General features: G+C 43.6%; 1 protein-coding gene across 2 annotated transcripts in view; it reads left to right on the top strand.

Annotated features, from left to right (window-relative positions):
• Positions 1-22777, top strand: part of LOC145508725 (uncharacterized) — a 617339-nt gene that overhangs the window by 511356 nt on the left and 83206 nt on the right. The window lies entirely within an intron of this gene.

The raw sequence follows: 22777 nt of genomic DNA, 5'->3' as shown, positions 1-22777 counted from the left end.
TCCACAGTACCTAAAACTTCCTAATCTAAGGGCCATTTTTTGCTTTGACTTTTTTTTTTTTTAGCTGTCTACAACATTCAGTGACTTAAGCAAACCTTTTTTTTTTCTTTCCTGTAATAGCATTTTCTTTTGTTTATGCATCTTTACACTTTATTGAGTTATAGATTGATAGAGAATAAAACGCACATGTTTAAAGTGTCCAATTTAATGATTTTGGTACCTGTATTCAGCTGTGAGATCATCACACAATCAAGACAATGAATGCACCCATTAGTCCTTGAAGGTTCCTGGTGTCCCTTTGCAATCACTCTCTCTTCTCCTCCCCTCTGATTTCCTGACAGCCACAGATCTGTTTTCTGTCACCATAGGTTAATTTGCATTTTTTAGAATTTCATATAAACAGAATCATATTGTATGTGCTCTGTTCAGAAACCAGTCCTTCAATAAATATTTGATAAATGTTTGAGCACTTCGACCCTGGGGATACAGCCAAGAACTGGACAGACATAGCTTTTGCCATCACAGAAGTTTGGTCTAGAGAGTCAAATATTGAATAAATAATCACAGTAAAGGCTGTTGTGTGTTTTCATAAGAGGAGAAGCAGGAAAGGAAGTATATACCAAGGGATCTAACCTCAGGTCTTATGAGAGATCTGAAAATTTATTACGAATAAGACCAATTAAAGTTACAGGGGTGGGAATGGGGTCCAGGCAAAGGGCACAGAGTGGGAGAAGTTCAGAGGAAGGAGAAAACCAGGCATATTTAGGGAACAGAAAGAGGGGCAAAATGGTGAACAGCTCTTTCCAGTGGGAGGTAGGTGGGGTAAGCAATAAAGGAGGGTATGGAGAGACTGTTATCTTTAGGCTTAGATTCTCTTTCCTCCTCACTCCTAACCTCATCCAACCTTTCCAACAGTTCTTTGTCTTCTTTCATTTCTTTGCCAGAACGTTTGCTCCATTATGGTTGAAGCAAAGAAAAAAAACTAGAGAAGAAATTGAATTACCTAGAGTCACACAGCTAGCTGGAACCAGGGTGTGGTTATAACTCAGTTCTCTGACCTCCAAGATCAATACTTCTGCTCATCTTGATGGTAGGACAGAACATCAGTTACCCAGGGCTTCTAAGCACCTGACACCATAGCAGACTGCAGAATCACAGTAGAAATCAAGGATGTAACAAGTGTCAAAGACTCAAGGTTGAAAGAAGTTGTTTCATTGACACATAGACAGCCCCACGCCACTTAGCACTTGATTACCTACTGGCAGTAGGTAAACAGTAAAGCCCGTTTATGCCATCCCTTACATTTTTCTTCCATTTAATGAAGTAATTAATGCTATAAAAAGCTATGAAAATATAAATTAAGAAAGCATGTTGCATAATTAATAATATATACATATGCATGACAGGGTGTTTCTTTCTGGCATACATATGCATATGTCATTAATTGAAACTTAATCACTTTGTTTCACTGCCAGGGTATTGGTACATGCCACATTACCTGTATATCAGTTCCCAGCCTGAGTCTAGGGTATATTAAGTTGATCCAACAGAGGACCATTAGGGACTAGGGGGGAAAGTGCTGGGCAAGAAAACTAGGGTTCTGACTGCTTTCCAGATTTTGTATGAACACACTATATAACTTCACTTACTTTCCTCTGGGCCTCAGATCCACCACCTATCAAGTTGGGGGTTGGACTATACTGGTCATTTAAATACAACAAAGGCAGCACATCTCTTTATTCAAACAAAACCTAAGTGGAAACTGATGTGGAAGACATGAAGTAGAATCTGTAGTTCAGCTTGGAGCAGGACCTTCCTTCCCATGTAAGGCTTTCTTACTCCATGCTCCTTCTGTGCGCTTCAAGGATTCTCCATTAACTTGCAAAGCACCTGGCTAGATCATTGGAAAAGTCCCTTGCGGTACTTCTCATTCCTTTCAGGAATATCTCCATGTAATACGGTGGGGAAACTGCATGGAGAGTAGAGTGAGTTCACTTGGGCTCTGCTCCCTGTGAGCACCGTGATCTCACATCTGTCTTTTCTCAGTTCGCTTGTCTTTCTTCCTGTCTTTCAAGAAAGAAAGTCATCTTGTCCCCTCTGATCACATAGTGATATCAAGCTAGAAAATGTAAATCACAGTGCTCAATGTCAAGTGGACAATGAGAAGACAAAAACATTCTTTCACTAAGGGTTAAGGGTTGAATCCAATCCTCTGCCACTTACTCTGTGACCATGAGTAAGTTACTTAAGCTTTCTGTGTGGTGGTTTCCTCATCTGTAAAATGGGCATCATAATATCATCTGTGCATAAATGGTTGGGTTCCTGTATCTATTACACTTAAGAGCAGTGTCTGTGTGCAATAAACTTTCACCACGGTTACTGTTTGTTTTTTTTAAAGTATTTTTATTATCAACATTGGTGGAAAGCATGAGGAGGCCTGAATTTTATCTTGAACTTGGTGGCACTAGTGGTAAAGAACCTGCCTGCGAACGCAGGTTAAACGTAAGAGACACCAGTTCGATCCCTGGATTGGGAAGATACCCTGGTGGCGGGCATGGCAACCCACTCCAGTGTTCTTGACTGGAGAATCCCCATGGACAGAGGAGCCTGGCAGGCTGCAGTCCATGGGATCACACAGAATTGGACACGACTGAAGCGACTTAGCACAGCACAGCACTACTCCCTAAATATGAATCCTAAGACAGTGGTCCCCAACCTTTATAGCACCAAGCGCCAGTTTCATGGAAGACAGTTTTTCCATGGACCAGGGGCAGAGTGGGAGGATGGTAATGCCAGTGATGGGTAGTGGATGTAAATACAGATGAAGCTTTGTGTACTTGCCCACCCACTGCTCACCTCCTGCTGTGTGGCCTGGTTTCTAACAGGCCACAGACAGCTACCTGGGGTTGGGGACCCCTGATCTAAGCAAATGAAGAGGCCCACCTCAGAGAATTCTACCAATCACATGAGAGAAGAGATAAAATGAAACTCGGATGCTAAGATGCTTTGAGAAAATAGTACATCTTTACAAATAGTGAGTGTAACTATGCCTTCTGAAAAACAAGCCTAAATGAAGCAACAGTATTCAAAAATGATCCTGAGGGTTAAATGGAGAAGAGAACAGATTTAACAGGACATTCAAATTCTCTATCACAGTTTTGGTTGAAGCATGAAGAAAATAGGTGCTACATTTTGAAGTATGTCTTGTACAGGATTTGCAAAAAAAGGAGATGACAGATAAATCATTTACCACCCAAGTTAACCACCCACCTCAGCCTGTAAAGGCAGAGAGGCTGAGGAACAGAGAACAGAGAGTCTGAGAGAGGGTTTTGGAGGAAAATGTTCATGTTCTGTGAGCTTGTCTGGCAAGGGGGAGGTGTGGGCAGCTGCCTGTCCCTCACCTGAAGGCTGGGTAGAGGGGCTTTAAGACAAGGCTTTTCAGAAAGAATCTTTGTGTTTCTTCGAGTGTGACAGATGGAGGGATGGGGTGTTGGGGACCGTGGAAGCAGACTGGTTATCATCCCTGAGAAGCTGACTGGCAGAGCAGAAGAGAGGCTACAGAGGTGGAGCTCACTGTTCCCAAAGAGAGAGTCTCAGGGCAGAAGCCCCCTCAACAGTCCCAGTGGGACAAATGTGCACCATGGGTGATAGACACTAGATTGGATCACCTCAGGCACTTCCTAGGGCACCTCCTGAAGTAGTGAGAAGGGCTCACCCCAAAGAGGATGGAGGTGTACTGCCTGGTTTCCAGGGATTAGCAAGGAGCTGTAAGTAATGAGGCAAAACAGAGCATTAGCTCTCTTCACGGGAACTGTAGATGCCAGACGTGCATTAATAAAAGCTCTCTGAACACCTCTCCCCAAAGAAAACAGTCAGCTGTGACCGTCTCCCAGGCCCAGGGGGTGCAATACCAGCTCATGTAGCATCCATTCAGTCAGAAACTTCCTTCTGCTCACTCCACCCTCTACTGTCAACTGTAAAGAGTCAGAAATCTTGGTTAGCACAACGGAGCTAGGATTGAAGCACAAGGTGGGAAAGAGATTAGAAACCATCCATGATCTGTGTCCCTGTCCATCATTTACAACTTTATACTTATATAGTGTATAAATTGGATAGGGGAAGATACTTTGCTTTGAAATTTTGACTGTTACACGGGACTAGATATTTCAGTCTCTGGATAAAGGCTGTGCTTATTACCTGGGAAAAGTATGAGACCATTGTGGGCATGAGTAGCTGGTCTCTCTGTTTAAAGGGACAGAGTGAAATGAAAACATAATCGCTTGATGACAATCTCTCTCAGGCAATGATTTTCAAATTAATGGCTACTAGGTGCTAAATTTAAACTATATGTTATGAAAGGCAGATCTACTCCTTTTGCCCAAAGGGGTAGAAAAATTTATTGTTGTTGTTTTAATCTGAGAAAGAATGGAAACAAAATCAGTTTCAGCCCTTAAGCTGTGTAAATCAGAAGACCAAGATGTCAAGGGCTGAGAATTAAGTTGTGAACTCAGGGTGATTCTGGGACAGGGCTGGTGTATAGGTTAAATAGTTACCGCCCCAAATTATGTGATTTTAGAGGGATCGAAGGGTTCCCTTATATCCCCTACCCTCTGCTTAAAAGTATATTCTTAACATTCTGTTTAATGCTTACAACTGTTCCTTTTGTTTTAAACTTTTGGTGTCTGAGACAATTAACTTCCCTATGGAAGTTGCCATCCTCAGTCATTTATACCCCAGGCTAGATGTTTATGAAGCATTTCTGAATTCAGGCTTTCATGGAAGAGAAAGAAAGTTGGATGGCCCCTGCGACTTTGAGGGAAGTCAAAGAATGTTCATAAAGGAGGAAATGCTACAAGGTCTACAAGAAGATTGCCTGGGCAACCTTCACCTGACTCAGATACACTGCCTTCAGAAGTTTGCTGTCATTCATTCTCTTTACTCTTCTTTGATTTCCTTTAAGCCATGATAGAGCGAAGAAGTTGAACTTGTATCATAGCATCAGAATATCAGAAGCAAACCCAAGATCATCTAGATTTGGGAAGGTAATGACATTTCCTCTTGCATGTTAATTACCAAAGTGGTCCTGAGAGCCTGGCCCATGGACGGAGGACTCTAAGGCCCTCTTCTCATTGAGGATATCGTGAGGAGGTCTATGAGTGACAGGAAGCGAGGGGAGCACACACTCCTTCTCCTTCCTGACCTGGATCTCCATAATCTGCGACCCCGGAATCTTTCACTGTTACCAGATTAGTCCCATTTCTCGCCACTTACAAACCAAAACTCATAAATGTCAATAGAAAGGAAAGCTGCCGTTAATCAGAATCAGGATCAGAAAGTTGTCTTTTTTTTCTGACTAACCCTGCCTGAGTGAGGTGAACAGCAGGAATGAGGATAAGGGAGGGCTTCACATAGGAAATAACACTGTAACATGGGCTTTGATGGGTGAATAGGAGTTCTTAAGGAAAAGAATCCATGAGGAAAGCAACGGGCTTTGAAGTCAGAATGAAATGGGTTGAGATTGTGACTCAGTTACCAGCTGTGTGAGCACAAATAAGTCATTTCCCCTCTCTGTGTGTGTTTCCTTACCTATAGATTAGGAATGAAACAACACAATAAATGCTACACAGTTATTGTGAAGATTGGTGGCAGTGCCTATAAGTTGCCTGGCAGACTCCAGGTGCTCAATAAATCAGCAAAAATCCTTCTCTGGGGGCATCCATGTTGAGAAGTCTGAGGCCTGGCGGGGTCTGCCATATTTGGAGCATAGAGTGAAATTTTGCAGGCTCCCTCATGTTCAAGGGATCAAGCTTTTTCCTGTCTCTTGCCCCAGCCTGGTCTAGTTCACTGCAGTCATTGACTTGTCCAGTTGAGAATGACTAATTGTAAATGGAGGAGTCTGAGTCCTAGCCACGCTCAGTCTGGAGACTCGGCTGAGAGAGCAGGCCAGGAAGTAAGATGGTTGGAGGGGAAATTGCCTGAGATTGCTGGGCAATTGCCAGAATATCGGCAGTCTGGGGCATGGTGGACTCAGTGTCCTCCATAAACTGCCTCTGAAGACTCTGCTCAGCCATCAGCATTTTCAAAGAAAGAAGGGAAGAGCTTCTTCCCTCACGGCTCAGTGGTAAAGAATCTGCCTGCCAATGTAGGAGACATGGGTTTGAGCCCTGCAGGAAGATCCTGTATGCTGCAGGGCAGTCAGACCCATGTGCCACAATTATTGAGCCTGTGCTCTGGAACCTGGGAGCTGCAGCTATTGAAGCCCAAGCGCCGTAAAGCCCATGCTCCACAACAAGAGAAGCCACCGCAGTGAAAAGCATGTGTATCACAATAAAGAGTGCCCCCACTCACCCCAACTAGAGAAAAGTCTGCACAGCAACGAAGACCCAGTAGAGCCAAAAATAAATAAAGGGAATGAGGGAAGTCATCTCAGTTAATCGCTGAGATAGAGGGTTAGAGTCATCTCTATCCCCTACAATGTGGAGGCTCATAGACTTCTTGTGATCTTCCTCGAGATTTTATCTTGTTCACACTGGTTGGCCACATAGTTTGTTTAGGAGATGACTGGAGGGTAAGCTAGGGAAGAGATCTGGTGATCTGTTAATTACTTCTTCATTCCTACTTCTTTGATCTATGAAAAGCACCTACAAGTTAGGCAAGGTATTGTGTGATTAAAAGCTTTGAAAGGTGTGCTGGGGCTGGAGATGTGCAGAGCATGGAGGTGCCTGGTTTAAAAGTTAGTTACCATATAGCTTTGTGCTAAAAGGGACTTCCTGCTGGGGGTGGTTTCCTGCAAGGAGCTGCTCACACCCTCTGCCTGCCTCTTCCCACACCCAGGCCGTCTGACATCCTATGTCCTTCTCTGTAAAATGGAGACAGTAGCACTCATGCCATAGAGTAATTGTGAGGTGTGAGTGAGTTAATGTGGGTAAAATGTTGACCTACATCCAGCTTATATTAATGTAAGTGCTGAGTAGATGATGATTATCAAGTATATAGCTTTCCAAGATGAGACTTTTTCCCATATTTCAGGTCATTTTAAGGTGTTAAAAAAGGATTCCAACTGAGAAACACACCACCCCACGACTGTAAATGGGCCTGTCCTCCCCGTAGCAGTGCCAGGGAGTAAATCTAGTTTACTCATTCAGTCATTGTTTATGGAGTCCTAGCTATGTGCTGGGGCATTTTACTTAGCAAACAACAGTGAACAAACAGTTATAGCCTGTACCCTAGTGGAGTTTCTTGGTGACTCAGACGGTAAAGAATCAGCCTGCAATGCAGGAGACCTGGGTTCGACCCCTGGGTCGGGAAGATCCCCTGGAGAAGGAAATAGCTACCCATGCCAGTGTTCTAGCCTGGAGAATTCCATGGACAGAGGAACCTGGAAGGCTACAGTCCATGGGGTCACAAAGAGTTGGACATGACTGAGTGACTAACACTAGTGGAGCTTATAATGGAATGGGAAAGCAGGCACTGGAAAAAGTCACACAAATATATAACTGTCCTCTCATGTCTCATGTTTTCACTTTCCCTGGTTTCAGTTGCTTGTGGTCAACTGTGGTCCAAAAGTATTAAATTGATTTCCAGAAATAATCTAGAAGTTTTAAATATCCTGCCATTCTGAGTATTGTGGTTAAGTCTTGAGTCATTGTACTCCGTCCTGTCTTGGATGCGAATAATCCCTTTGTCAAGTGCAACCTGCCTGTGAGTTACTTAGTAGCTGACTCTGTTCTCAGATCAACTGTCCTGGTATCTCAGTGCTTATGTCCAGGTCACCCTTGTTTTCCTTAGTCATGGGTCCAAAATGCAAAAACAGTGATGCTAGCAATTTGGATATGCCAAAGAGAAGCTGTGAGTGCTTTCTTTAAGTAAAAAGTAATGGTTCTTTACTTAATAAGAAATGAAAAAAAAAAAAAAGGATATACTGAAGGTGTTAAGACCTACAGTAAGAATGAATCTTCTGTTGTGAAATTGTAAAGAAGGAACAAGAAATCCATGCTACTTTTGATGTCACACCTCAAACTACAAAATTCCAGCCATAGTATGTGATATGTGTTTAGTTAAGATGGAAAAAGCGTTACATTTGTATGATAAGATATTTTGAGAGAGAGAGCAAAAGAGAGATCACATTGACATAACTTTTTTGTAGAATATATTGTTATAATTGTTCCGGTTTATTGACATTATTGTTGTTAATCTCTTACTATGTCTAATTTATAAATTAAACTTTATCATTGTGTGTGCATGCTCAGTCATGTCTGACTCTTTGTGACCCCGTGAACTGTAGCATGTCCCACTCTGTCCATGGGATTCTTCAGGCAAGAGTACTGGAGTTGGTTGTGATTCCCTCCTCCAGGGCATCTTCCTGACCCAGGGATGGAACCTAGGTCTCCTACATTGCAGGCAGATTCTTTACCATCTGAGTCACCCAGGAAGCCCAAAACCTTATCACTGGTATATACAATAATTAGGAAAAACATAGTGCATATAGGATTTGGCACTTTCCACACTTTCTGGCAGCCACTGGGGGTCTTGGAATGTATCCCCCATTCATAAGGAGGGACTCCTGTAGTTATGAGCTGTGCTAATTGATCTGAAGAAGTACAAGTTTATAACTTGACCTAATTTGGGGAGTCAAGTTTTGAACCATTCTTAAACCCCATCTCTTTATTGATATTTTGGAGATGAGAAGAGTTCTCACCTCATGCCAGTATTGCACGGATTAAGTGATAGGATTAGTATAAGGCACTAAGCACAGGGCATGGCCCAAAGAATAATGAGAATCCAGAAGTTAGTGATGGCTGCTGTTATGATCATCATTCATAGTATTCTCACCTTCTGTGAAACAGACATCTGTCTTGAGACCTGAAGGAGATGGAGACTTCGTCGGAAATCTCTCATTTCTATCCTGTCTCCCTTTCCCACTCCTGCCATAGTCAGCTGGGTCTTGCACTGCTAAATCTCAGAACTATACAAAATAAGATATGTTACAGTCCATTCTGAAGAGTCAAGTGAGGTGAGTTTTCCATGGTCACTAGGAAGGTTGTGGCTGAGAGTGAAACCTGTCTGCTAATCCCCCACTAACGCTCTTTTGACATCTTCCTTTCAAGGGGATAACTTAGTCAAAAACAAATTTCCCAAAATTGACAAAGTAGCCCAGAAGCAACAATCTAGACTTCAAATGTGTAGCAAGGCTTTAGGAATTTCTGTCTTTTGATTTTTTTTCTTTCTGTTACAACACCAAAGGCTCCAATGGCTTGGACTGTAACTAGCAACTCCTGGTGTCTCTGGTTCCATCAGTTGTCTGAACCCAAAAGTCCCTCTCCCCTGAATGTCCCCACCCCCCCTCACCCCCCCAGGAGTCATACTGAGAAAGTCGATGCCAGGTGGAGAAGATTGGGCTGTGCAGATCTAAAATACCATTTGATGCTTGTTTTCAATTTCTAACATCCAAACCAAGCAGAGCAGAAAACAAACGTGAAATGAGAAAGATAAAAGGATGCAGATTAAAAAGAGGGGGCCGGGCAGGGAGGAGCTAGGAGTGGTAGCAATTGCCACAGTTGAAAATGCCTGGTAAAGATAACATCTGCACAGTGGCAGCCGTGTTTCCCAGATTCCTTTGCAAACCCAGCAGATAAACAGGCATGTGGGCCTTGTCTGAAGTGACTGATCACAGACATTCTAATAGGCAAAGGAATATAAGCTCTCAATGAGACTCCTTTATTCAAGGAGAAGAAATATGTTTTTATTCCTTGCAGCAGCTTGCGATCCATTTCTCCTTTATCATCACTCTAGTTAAAGAGGATGCACACAAGCCATCTCACTAAGCACAAACTGCTGCACTGCACAATGTGAAGGCCCCTCGCTGCTCCCTGTGCTACCAGGTATGAAAACCCATGACCTATCTTGTGTCAAGCTTTGCTGTTGTTCCATAGATCCTCAAGGAGCTTTGTGCTTTTACACACAAGTCAAGTTGGCATTGTCAGTAGATTCTTTACTATTTGTTCATAGTTTTATTACTTCCTCATTGACTCACTCATTCGTTCATTCATAGAGCTGTTGAGCATCTACTTCTGCCAGGCTCAATTCTAAGCCCAGGGGGGTGTAGAAGAACGCAAGAGGCAAAGTCATCGCCTTGCTCCCCCCATGGAACTTATGTTTTAGTCACTTTGGACTATGCACCTGTCTTACATTTATTAATTATGTTTTACCTGTTAGGATTTAAGCCTGGTTCTAGGAAAGCTGAAATGAATGAGAACATAGACCGCCCCCCCCCCCCTCGTAGCTATACTAGGACTCAAGCAGATAGCTGTATTATTAATGGCAGGGACAGTATGAGACAGGTTCGGGCAATGGTAACTTATTAGCATTATGAGAGGAAATATCTTTAAAAAAATAAAGTGGCTCGAAAGGACTTGAATTCCTCTTTCTGTTTCAGTTATTGGTTTGTACAGTAAATAGTTGAATACCTCAAAATGCTTAGAAGAGTACCTGGCACACATAAACCCTAGATAAACTGTCATCCATGTTTTTGTTTTTGTTTTTTTTAGCTAGGCATAGTATTAGGCACATAGTAAAATAAGGAATCTGAACCCTGGAGGCAGTTACACCTATGAGGAAAACAAGACTAGGGAAATGAAGGAATTTTTCCAACTGGAAGCAGAATGTGAATCTCCAGACACCTAGTCTGGTTTCTTTCCAACACGATGTTGTTGCACACACTACGAGCAGCTCAGTGGAACTCACTGCTTGGGGCTCTATTTTTAAAAATGAATAATGAGTTTTTAACACGCTCTTTGTAGACAGGCCCAGGGAGCAAATGTGACTGAATTCATCCTTTCTCAGCTGTATCAGACCTAGAAAATTCTCCTGGAGTAATGCTCAAGGAGAGAGAGAGCTTGGGGTTCTGTCACCATCTGTTCTAAGTAAATACCACCGCTGGTCTTTATTTAGCAATCTCTCTTCCCAAGACCTCCGTGCTCGAGTTTAGAGGAAGAGAATACAGGACACAGGGCAGTTGGCCAACCTCAGGTGCTGGGGACGACCTCAAGAATAAAACCAAAGCCAGCCACATTCTCTGACACAACCGCAAAAGCTGTGCTGATAACACTGCAGCTGGGGTCTGGAAAAACCTTGGAGAACACAATCCCTCAATCCTTGCAGCAGAGATATACAGTTTGGATATTTGAATCCAGACACATCTTGCCTGTGGGTTATGTTTCCAAAGGCAAATATTGCTGAGCGAGTCATTCCGTCATGCTGAAGCGTGGGTGGTAGCAGGTTGAGGGGACTTGGAACAGAGCCGGTGCTGGGGGATACAGAGCAGAGGAGGCATGGGGTATTGGGGGAGTGAGGGGGTCAGAAGCCAGGCAGTCAAGTCACAGATGCTACAGGGTGAAGCCGTGTAGGAGGGTCAGAGCTGGTGCGAACAGGAGCCCACAGGAAACGAAGCCTGCGAAGTTTGGGGGCTTAACCATCAGACTGGAAATGGAGCCAAACCAGGCATAAGCTGCACGTTGCCAGCAGCAAGAAAAGGTCCAAGGCACAGAGACCATTGCTGACCCGGCCCCTTCTGTTTCCTTCCATCCCATCAGAGCCACTTGAGAACTGGTCTAACCCATGGCCCCAGGATGTTACGTTTCAGCCATCGCTTGTTTAGGTTCCCGCGTGGGACTAGGGAACAGACAGAGCTCTGGCTGCGGCATATTTACGATGCTCAGCCTCAATGAAAATAGTCAGCAAGGAGAGAGCTCTTTGTAAGAAGTGGAAAGGGAGCATTTGTTCATTCATTCAAATATTTATTCAGCACTTTCTGTGTACCAAACACTGTGCAAAGTACTGGAGGTAAAACTGGCAGACAAGAACAGCCATGGCCTGTGCCCTCAAGTAGCTGTACAGACATGTGGGGGAGAAAAGACGTTAATCAAAGACTTGTAAATTGAGAGAGAGAGAGAGAGCCAGAGAGACACCACTGTGATGTGTGCTCCAAGGGAGAAGTAGCCAGTGCTGATAGAGGGATATGAATTGGTGAGTGTGGTCAGGGAAAGCCTCCTGGGGAAGTGACAACTCAAGTTTGTTTGGTGGGGAAGGAGAAGCTTCCAATTCTTCTGCTAATGGACTTTAGCAGGAGAGAGAAACATAAGAGTATGTAGTTTATTTCAAAATTAAGTTTTATACTTAGCTAATTCATTCAGAAGGCAGCCCGCTGTGTGCTAGATGCTGGGTTGAATCCCATTTTAGAAGCTACAGGCCCTGTCCTGGAGAAGGTCTATGGAAAGAGGCCCAAACACACCCAAGGTTTTTAGCGAATTCCTCCTCTGGGCTGGATGCTTTCCCTTTGCTATTTAACCCTAAGAGGTCGCTACTGTTATTCCCATTTTACAGTTGGGGAAGCTGAGGTTGAGACAGGTAACTTACAGGGTCACAGAGCCAAACCTGCTTGTTACATCTCTACTGATTGCCAAGTCACGATCTTTTCATATAACACAATGCCTCTAATTACAACCCTATGTGAGAACTTACTGGAAGGATGTGGGATGTCAGCCTCCTTTTCCCACTTCAGCAAGGGTTCTGTTTAGACTTGGACTGGGGGTCAGCTATGGGTTGTGTGTGTGCAACCATAAATATATGCAGTTTAAAATTGTCACTAAAAGTAGTACATGCACAAGCATGGGCACACCAACCCACACGGGGATCATCTTTAAATGATCGGATATAAAAAGGCATCCTAAACCATGAGGAACATAATTTTAATCTTACTTTGTTGGCTCTGACTACCTTTTAGCATCTTAAAAATGTGCAGGTCATCATAAAAAGCATCAGTTATCACAGTATGAGAACCGGCTTGGTGTGCTACTTAATGGAATTTACCAAGTCATAAAAATGACAATATTTTAAACCCACCAAGATTCTTTAATTATCATTTTAATTAATTTAAGGGCTTGCCGAACTGTATTCCATAAGCAACTGACTTCTACAAAAAATCAAGATGTGGCATCAGATGGGTAAAATAATATATATTTGGTCAAATAAACTTGAGAAACATTTCATTGTAGTTTATTTTTAATTTAATTTCTATTTTATATTGTAGTATAGTTGATTTATAGTGTTGTGTTATTTTCAGGTATACAGCAAAGTGGTTCAGTTATTTATATATATCTATTCTTTTTCAGATTATTTTCCCATATAGGTCATCACAGAATATTGTGCTATACAGTAGGTCCTTGTTGGTTATGTCAATGGACATGAGTTGGAGCAGACTCCAGGAAATAGTGAAGGACAGGGAAGCCTGGCATGCAGTCCATGGGGTCACAAAGAGTTGGACAGGATTTAGCTACTAAATAATAGCAAGTGTGTATCTGTTAATCCCAGACTCCTAAGCTGTCCCCCCCTCATCTTTCCCCTTTGGTAACCATTAAGTTTTGTTTTTGAAGTCTGTGAGTATGTTTCTGTTTTGTAAATTAGTTCATTTGCATCATCTTTTTAGATTCCACATGTAAGTGATATACAATATTTCTTTCTCTGTTCAACTTAGTATGATAATGTCTAGGTCCATCTCATTTTATTTTATCAGGGAAGCCCATTTAGCTATGGGATGGAACATGCTCTCCTTTCCTGGAACACAGGTTTTGTAACAGGGGTTATTCCAAGCTACTTGTTTCATGCACAGGTGTATAGGCAGAGAGACTAGTTCTTCTTTTACCCAAGATTATTGCCAATTTTTGGCACAGCTAGGACCAAAATCTAAGAACTCAGCAGGAGTTTTAGGCATTGTCCTGACCCTTTTACATGCCATTACCTGGACTGACAGAGTTTCCCAGGTGGTGTTGGTGGTAAAGAATCTACCTGCTAATGCAAGAGACAAGAGACGCGGGTTCCATCCCTGGGTTGGGAAGATCCCCTGGAAGAGGGCATAGCAACCCATTCCAATATTCTTGCTTGGAAAATCCCATGAACAGAGGAGCCTGGCAGATGAGAGTCCATGGGGTCACAAAGTATCAGACACAACTAAAGCAACTTAGCACACAGTAACTCGACTGACAAATTATACTTTTGAGCATATTTGCAGGACAAAAACATATCATGTTTAAATTCAGGTTTTCTTTTCATCTTCACTTCTTTTTTCTCTCTGGTCTAGGGTCAGAAATGAAAATGATAAAGCTCCATAAATGAGTTCTCCTAGGTTAAAAAAAAAGAAGAAGAAAGGGAAGAAAGAGGTCTGATTTTAAAATTATTCAAAAATATAATTAATTTGCTGGTATTGCCTGAGATTTCCAGGACACAAAAGCCCCCTGGGGCTTTTGTCTCCTGCCTTTAGGTCCTGGTAACTGTACATGGGTGTCAGTGGGCAGAGCATCGACGGTAAACCATCAGAATCCTTGGTGATTTACGTAGGAACCCATTGTTTCTCCAGCTTAGCTACCATGGCACTTTTTGCTCCAGACGCTGTGATTATGAAATGTCACCGTGGAAACAGTTCAATATTCTCTTCAAAATATAAAAGCAACTGAAATGAAAAACCACCCAGAATCTCAAGCTGTCTTCAAGTCCAAGCTTTCCACAGAAGCAAGCAGATTGATTTTGTGTAGGGCGATGCACACGCTTGTCCCCTAAAAATAATCTCTTCTCCTCTGCCTGATGAGATGTCCAAAAGTTCCACCATGAAGGAGGCATGAGGCCCTTATTAAAAGGAAATGTATTAGCAAACGATTTCGTGGGGACTGTTGGATAGTCAAGGGACAATGCAGATGTAAAGAAAAAGAAGAATAAGAGCTGGTGTGTCTGGAAATTTGCCCAGTGTCACCTCCATACCCACTACATGCTAGCAGTGTTCTACCTACAATGGAGTATTTTATCTGGCTAAAAAATGAGCAATCAGAGCAACATGTTTGATGGACTCGCATATAGGAATTTCACTTACTGAATTGAATTATGTTTATGTGAAATGCAACAGATATTTAACTGCAAATGTGACTCTCCACTTCACTCTGGGCATGTCCAGGAGCCAGTGTGAGCTGGAAGAGAGTCACCTGATCCTGCAGGGGTGGGGCTCAGGCCCCTCAGTGCTTTCACAGTGGGAATAGCTTGATATGGTGTGACCCTCATGGGTAAAAAACACATATTTTCATTTAGTATGGGAGAAGGCAGGTGAGAAAATGCCTTTCCTTGAGAACTAAATCAAAAGATTTTTAAGGGTAATTCGAAAAGTTGAACATTTTCTTTTAACACATTGATTATATGCTTAGCCCCATATATGATCTGACCAGTGAATCAGCCATCATTTGTTTATATATAACCTGGTGTCCTGAGTGGTTATTTGTCATACAGCTGATGACTTGAAGGACCAAATTTCAAAAGTATCAATCCCAATCTTCTGTAATACAGTGATATTGAGGGGACACTCACCCAAGGATAGTGGAGATTTTCCTATATGTACCCAATACCCATTCCCCTTTCCTCGTTAGCAAGCAAGACATCCCTATGTTGTAGGGGATGGCAATTTGCCCAGCTCTAAGTGGTATTTCCTAGCCTCTCTCACAGATATGACTTATATGTGGAAGTCATTGGTTAGGACTTGAAAAGAATTGAACTTTCCTAGGAACAATGCCTTCTTGCTCTCTTGTGCTTCCTTCTTCTAGCTGCCTGGAATATTTATTTAATGACTGGAGCTACAGCAGCCATTGAGTATCATGAGGCAGCCTAGATGAGAGTAACCATTCAATAAAGTTGGTAAAACAGAGAGGAGAGAGATGCTGATGACTGGATGTCCGTTTCTCTATGTCTTTTACATGAGACAGAAATCCACTCATGATTTATTGAAGGTAGTGTTATTTTGGATACCTGTCACTATTCATCAAAAAGAATTCCTAAATGATCAATTACAGTTTTTGCAAATACTTCTACCATGTATCGTTGAATAATCCTTGAAGATGAATTCAATTTCAGAGGTGGAAGAGACTCTGTTTTATTCTTTGGTCCAACTGTTTTATTCTTTAGAATAATAAATGCCAGTTGTTTGCTTATTTAAAAAATATCAAGTGTTTAGGATATATCAAGTTCACGGAAACTGAAATAAAGAGAGATGGTTCTTTCCTAAAAAGAACTCACCATATAGCTGAGGAGTTCAGTCAAAATAAAAAAAAAAAACCCTAAAATTCAGCCAGATAAGAACTGTAATGGAACAACATACTAAGGATATTTTAGAAATATAGAAGGAGATTATCTGATTTACCTTTGGAAGGGCAGGTGACCTCAGGAAATTATTTTAAAGAAATGAGCCCAAGGACCAACTCCAAGGAGGAGTAGAAAGTTAAATAGAAGGAACCGACTGGCCAATGCCATATAACAAGCTTAACAGGTCAAGGCTTCAACCCTAGGGTCTTAAATCCTACTACTTTGTTCTTGCTACTATTATCAATTACTACAAATATTCTTTTATAGCCATGCCTTAACTTTATCTATTTTACTTAGCCAGGAGATGATCCCTCATGCCTCTCGTGAATAGCCACACTGGTGAGCAATTGAGGCTTCAGGACAATTTGGGGAAAATATTAATGAGACAGATATCTAAAACTATAAAATTAGCTAAATTTTTATTTTAAGAAGGGTCCATGTTGTTAGAAAAAGGGTGATCTTTCAGAAACACGTAAGGAAGAAAGAAATGCCTGAATTCCCATCATCCCAGAAAGCCTGGTTTAAAATAACAGAATCTCTTAACATACTACTTTAATGTGTACCCATAATAATTGTGGGAGAAGTCAATGGCACCCCACTCCAGTACTCTTGCCTGGAAAATCCCATGGACAGAGGAGCCTGGTAGGCTGCAGTCCATGGGGTTGCACAGAGTCGGACAAGACTGAAGCGACTTAGCAGCAGCAGCAGCAGCATAATAATTGGACATTAAGCAGAAAAATTCAGCTTCAATTTTATTTGTTTATAAATGAGATCAAGGGCCATATCTTAAAACTAGGCAGGCTAGATAAAAAGCCAGGGAAAGGTAGACAAATAGACAGGCAATGCATTGGTATTCCCTGAAAATGATACCCCTGAAACATCTAAGAGCTGCGTGGGGAGGCAGAACACCACAGAGGAGGGCGAAGTAAGAGGAGGGCTGGTGGTGGCAGTGCTTAGCTTGAAGCTGAATCCAGCATCTGTACGCTGACATGGAGTTAAATCTCAGAGACAGAGTTTTGGATAAAATAGAAAAGAATAGCTTCATTGCAGTGCCAGGCAAAGGGAGCCAAGCAGGTGCATGCCCTCAAAGCTATGTGTTTCAACCTGGGGCTGGGGAGGCAAGTTTGGTGAGGAATTTTATAGTAAGGGTTCAAGGGCGGCATTGCTGGTAAGAATCAGGGGGTGTGCGAATCTGGCCTCGGGTGGTCTCCTTACAAGATTCTGTGGTTCTCAGGTTATCACCCTATGACCTTCTCTCTGGAATGAAGGATGCTTTATCAAGTAGGTAACAACTTCCATTTTGGGGGGTTTCGGTTCTTCAAAAGAGCTCATAAATATTGTTATGTGTATCCCTTGAGACAGAACCAAGACCCTTTTCCAAGGCTGTGCACTATTTATTATTTCTTCTGACTCTTCCTCCCTTATCTCTGCATCCCCTCCATTCCCTGACTGGCAACTGTCTGAACCTGCTGTTTGAAATTTAGGGAAGGCCATGGAGGCTGAAGCCTGTTTCTTACAAGTAAGAAACAGGGGACACAGAAAGGCTCACACGCCCAGGAGCCCTCCAGGGTCCTGCTTGATTTCAAGCCTCCTTCCAGTGTCTGGGAAAACTCAACTCTGGCCCCAAGTAGCATATGTTACTTAATCTTGCTCTACAGGAAGAAGTTGTATCTGATAGGATGCTTGTGGCTACAGGTAATGGAAACTACGTTTCACATTGGCTTAGTGGTGAAGGCATTTATTACCTCACCTGGAAAGATATTCTGAAGAGGGCAGGGTTCAGAACTGGTTGATTCAGTATAATCTAACACCCAGGTTCTTTTCCTTTTTCCATCCTCATTCTTGTCCTCAGGCTGCCCCTTCTTGGTCTCTAGATGGCTTCCAATAGCAATTGAGCAACCCCAGAAAAAGCCATAAAAAGAAACCTATTCCATGCATTGGGGCTTCCCAGGTGGCCTTAGTGGTAAAGAACCCTCCTGCCAATGAAGGAGACATGAGAGACACGTGTTCGATCCCTGGGTCAGGAAGATCTCTTGGAGGAAGGCACCGCAACCCACTCCAGTATTCTTTCCTAGAGAATCCTATGGACAGAGGAGCCTGGAGGGCTATGGTCCATAGCGTCGCAAAGAGTCGAACATGATTGAAGTGACTTAGCATGCATTCCATGCAAAGAGAATAAATCCTTTCCTTCTGTCTGATCAGGTAGGTATAGGTCATGTGCTCACACCTGTTCCAGTAACATACTACAAAGCAACACCAAACTACTTAAACCAGGCATTTATAAACTGTTTCTGAAAAGGGCCAGATAGTAAATAATTTAGGCTTTGTTGGATGTAAAATCTCTGCCACAAAATTTCAACCCTGTCATCATCATCATATGTAAACAAGCATGAATATGTTTCAATAAAACTTGTATTATATATAAAAACGTTAAGATATATATATGCTGCTGCTGCTGCTAAGTCGCTTCAGTCGTGTCCGACTCTGTGTGACCCCATAGATGGCAGCCCACCAGGCTCTGCCATCCCTGGGATTCTCCAGGCAAGAATACTGGAGTGGGTTGCCATTTCCTTCTCCAGTGCATGAAAGGGAAAAGTGAAAGTGAAGTCGCTCTGTCGTGTCCGACTCTTAGCGACCCCATGGACTGTGGCCTACCAGGCTCCTCCATCCATGGGATTTTCCAGGCAAGAGTACTGGAGTGGGGTGCCATTGCCTTCTCCAAAGATATATATATAGTTTCATATATATATATATATATATATATATATATATATATATATATATATGAAAATTTCAGAATAGGCAAATCTACAGTCACAGAAACTAGGTTAACAGCTGCCTAGGATTTGAGGGGCTGGGGGTAATGCATGGGGTTTCTTTTGGGGGTAAAAATTAGGTGTGGTGATGACTGCATGATCTGGTGGATATACTAAAAGCCCTAGAGTTGTACACTTCAAATGGTGAATTATACAGTATGTGAATTATACATCAACAAAACTGTTAAAAAATTTTTTAGGGACACTGAAATTTGAATTTCATATAATTTTCACAAGTCAAGAAATACTATTCTTCTTTTGCTTTTTCTCCAACCCATTAAGATGAGGATTTTATATTAAATCATTGTGGCTCTTCTTAGAGCCTGTAGCAGAGGAAGTCTGGTGTGCTGCAGTCCATGGGGTCACGAAGAATTGGACCCAACTTGGAGACTGAACAACACAAACAAGATGCAGAAGTCATTCTTAGCTTGCAGGGAGTGGTGACTGGCCAAATTTGGCCCATGGGCCTTGACTTGCCAACTCCGGCTTAGACCAATTGAGGTGCCCTTTCAGAGGAAGGAAAGGAGTGTTCCTTTGCAGAGTCAAATGGGGGAAATTTTCACATTTGAAAAAGTCAGGAGTCCCTCAGGGAGGAAGAAAAGGGAAATGAATGGCAGAAAGGCAAAGAGCTGTGCCCTGGAGACAGTTTAGAAAATATCTTATTGGCCAGTCATCCTTGGGCATGAAATCTTAACCCCAAGCACGTTATCAAGATATTCTTTTTAATCCCTCCTACCGCCCTGGAGGAATTCTCATAAAAAAAATTATCTCCAACTCATTATATTTCCAGTGATACATGATCGTCCTCACAGATGCTCCCAGGGGTTCGAGAGCCAAGGGTACCTTTCCTGTCAGAGTTAGACATGCAGACAAATAAGCCATTTTGAGTCATTCCCTGTGGGCACCGCTGCTGAAACAAAGCTTCCAGGACTTAGGTCACTTGCCTCTGTGGCAAGTTATATAAGAAACAAAGACTTTTATTTGATCCCTTTGGCGTCTATTTTAACTCTGGGATTTGCCTTCCAGCGTTGGAGAGCAAATGTGACGAGATATAATGGTCACAGGCAGGAATTCAGGAGACCTGGCCCCACACTGCTTCATGACCTCGGGGTGGCTCCCTTACTTACTGGATAGACAAGCATGCCCACAAACATTAAAGATAAATTGTTCTTCTGAGCCCGGAAGATGAGAAGATGATTCTTTCTAGTTTGGAGGAGAAAAGAGGGTTCTTAGGGGAAGAGCATGTGAAATGAGGTTTCAGCTTGTGTGTGTGCTCAGTCGTGTCCAACTCTTTGCAGCCGCCTGGACTGTAGCCCCCCAGGCTCCTCTGTCTGTGGGAGTTTCCTGGCGCAAGCACTGGATTGGGTTGCCATTTCCTTCTCCAGGGAATCTTCCCCGACCCAAGGCTCGAATCCGTGTCTCTTGTGTCTCCTGCGTTGGCAGGTGGATTCTTTACCACTGAGCCACCTGGGAAGCCCAAAGCTTCAGAGTGGTGGTAACTGAGAGGTTGGAGAAGGGACCTCAAATGGCAAGAGGGTGCCGTTGGTTTAGGGTTGAGGGAGTGTGCGGGAATGCTGGGAAGGGGAGGGGCAAGGAGACAGAGATGAGAGGAGGTTAGGCTGGATCAGAGGAGGGCCTCAAGGAGGGAGGGGGTGATTCAGCGGGCGTGGGGTGGGGAGGAGCCGCCATGGCGGAGGATGCACACCCGGCGCTTTGCCCTCTGCCCCAGCTGTGGCCTCCAACCTCCGCTTTCCTGAGTGCAGACCAGGAAGAAACTCCTTGCCACAGATCCGCCATCGCTGCCTCCTCATTGCAGTTTCCCTCATGTTCCCTTCCCCACGAAGAAGGACGGAGCTGTCTGCTTCAGTGTGTTAAGGCCAGTTTATTTCACTTTAAAGAGAGCGAAATTGAGTTCACTGACTTTATAAGGCTCCTGGTGCACACTCCGTATGCCTTCTCACCGCTTTCCTAAACAAGCCCTTTCTTATCCATCTCAACCAAGCAAACAGGTAAACAGAAGCCTGCTCAACATTTCCAAAGGGAAAGGCCAGTCTCTTTCCAGGAAAGAGCATTTTCCAAAGGTAGTACAGAGCAGAGAACTGGGGGTGGGGGTGGAGGGGGGTGGGTAAGGAGTTCCCTCAGGGATAATCAGAGGGGTCATTTTTCAGGCCGACAGGGAGTTGGGTCCTGAGGAAAGCGTGTTAACCAGCTAGCCTTAGGAGTTTTGCAAGGACGCTTCCATTCTCGGTAATGGAGCCAGCCCTTCAGTCCTCTAATTGGAAACAGCTGTGGGTAGAGCGGGCCGAGGCCCCGGGAGAGCAGGTGTTACCACTTGCTGGTGCACTCCAAGACACCCTGGAGCAAGGAGGCAGCGGGCTGCCCTGTGCCTCCAGGAGTCTGGGAAGAACGTGCTTTCCCTGTTTCCAAAAATTTCTGCCCTGCCCGAGTGACCTTGCCCTGTGAACTCACCCGGAAAATTTCAGTGGCTTGGTTTCCGTGTGGTTTCTTCCAGCATCCTCCTCAAGGCACTAGGGTCCTCTGAGAAAGAGCATCTGGAAGTGAGCCTGGGTTCAGTAGAGCAAGCCTTGTTGAAATTGCTGCTTAGGGTTTTTGAGCCTCAGTTTCTTCATCTGTGTATGTGTGTGTGTGTGTGTGAGTCGCTCAGTCGTGTCCGACTCTTTGCGATCTTATGGACTGTAGCCTGCCAGGCTCCTCTGTCCATGGGATTCTCCAGGCAAGAGTACCGGAGTAGGTTGCCATTCCCTTCTCCAGGGGATCTTCCCAACTCAGGAATCAAACCTGAGTTTCCTGCATTGCAGGGAGATTCTTTACTGTCTAAGCCATGAGGGAAGCCCCTTCTTCAATCTATAAAATGGGATAATTATAATCTCCCTCCTGAGCTTGTTGTGAGGATGAAGTGAGAGGTATGGGTAGATGCTGGGCACATGGTGTGGGTCTTTGCACACACTGCCTTACCTGATCCCCACTACTGTCCTAGACGAAGGGTCAATCCACATTCCTATTTTAAAAGTGAGGACATTCAGTGCCCATATATGTGTTAGGGTTGAGATTTGAACCCAGACAGCTTGATTTCAGGGCCTGAGCCCCATACTATACACCTTGATACACCATTAGGGCTCAACAGATAGGGGTTAGATACCCTTAATGTGTACAGTTTTGTAAGATCCCTTTGTTCATTGCAAAAGGCTCCCAGACGCTGAAAAATTCTGGGGGCCTGAGACAGGGAGGAAAAGAGGCAAGGGGACCTGTGCAGGAAGGGCCTGCTGCTTCACAGGAATTGGACTGGACCAGTCTGGCAGCAACCCACTCCAGTACTCTTGCCTGGAAAATCCCATGAAGGGAGGAGCCTGGTAGGGTGCAGTCCATGGGGTCTCGAAGAGTCACGAGACGACTGAAGTGACTCAGTAGCAGCAGCAGTCCTGCTTGGTCATGAGAGCTCCCAGGTGGATGCACACAGCACTCCTGCCTGCTGTGCCAGCTAAGAGTCATGTCCCATCGTCCCATCCACCAGGTTGGAATCAAGACCCAGAAGGCACAGGCTGGCTGTAGCCAGGAGGCTTTAGGCCAGGTTCTACTCTGATACACTTTGGCTGGGGAAAGTCATCAAACCATTGTAAGCCTTCATTGTTCTGTGAAAAGCTAAACTGTAATCTTCTCTGCTTTCCTTCATAGTAAGGTTTTACTTTTGTTTATTTATTCATTCCAGTTTTATTGAGATGTATTTGAAACATAGCTCTGTATAAGTTGGGCTTTCCTTGTGGCTGAGATAG

Source organism: Giraffa tippelskirchi, chromosome 6 (assembly GCF_054371585.1).
Source record: "Giraffa tippelskirchi isolate mGirTip1 chromosome 6, T2T-mGirTip1v1.2.pri, whole genome shotgun sequence".
NCBI lineage: Eukaryota > Metazoa > Chordata > Mammalia > Artiodactyla > Giraffidae > Giraffa > Giraffa tippelskirchi.
This window is presented reverse-complemented; position numbering and strand designations above follow the sequence as displayed.